General features: G+C 43.4%; 1 pseudogene; it reads right to left on the bottom strand.

The window, feature by feature from the left end:
- The window catches only part of LOC119586760, a 19,318-nt pseudogene that overhangs the window by 2,843 nt on the left and 16,254 nt on the right, over positions 1-221 (bottom strand).

Below are 221 nucleotides of genomic sequence, written 5' to 3'. Positions count from 1 at the left end.
CTCGGGAGTCACTCCAAAACTTAACCCCTTATACGCCCTGGACAGAGAGAAGGGGGTTATTGGAACAAGTTTCCCTCACCGTCTACCCTAAGTCCTCCACTTTACTCCTCCAAGTGACAGTTAGATGATTGTCCCAAAATTTCTTAGGACAACAAAGACAAAATCCTCGGGTGATGCAAACTTGTGAACTGAATGAATTCGAAATTTCATAAGCCATTTGA

The sequence above is a fragment of the Penaeus monodon genome, chromosome 21 (assembly GCF_015228065.2).
Source record: "Penaeus monodon isolate SGIC_2016 chromosome 21, NSTDA_Pmon_1, whole genome shotgun sequence".
NCBI classification, from domain to species: Eukaryota; Metazoa; Arthropoda; class Malacostraca; order Decapoda; family Penaeidae; genus Penaeus; species Penaeus monodon.
This window is presented reverse-complemented; position numbering and strand designations above follow the sequence as displayed.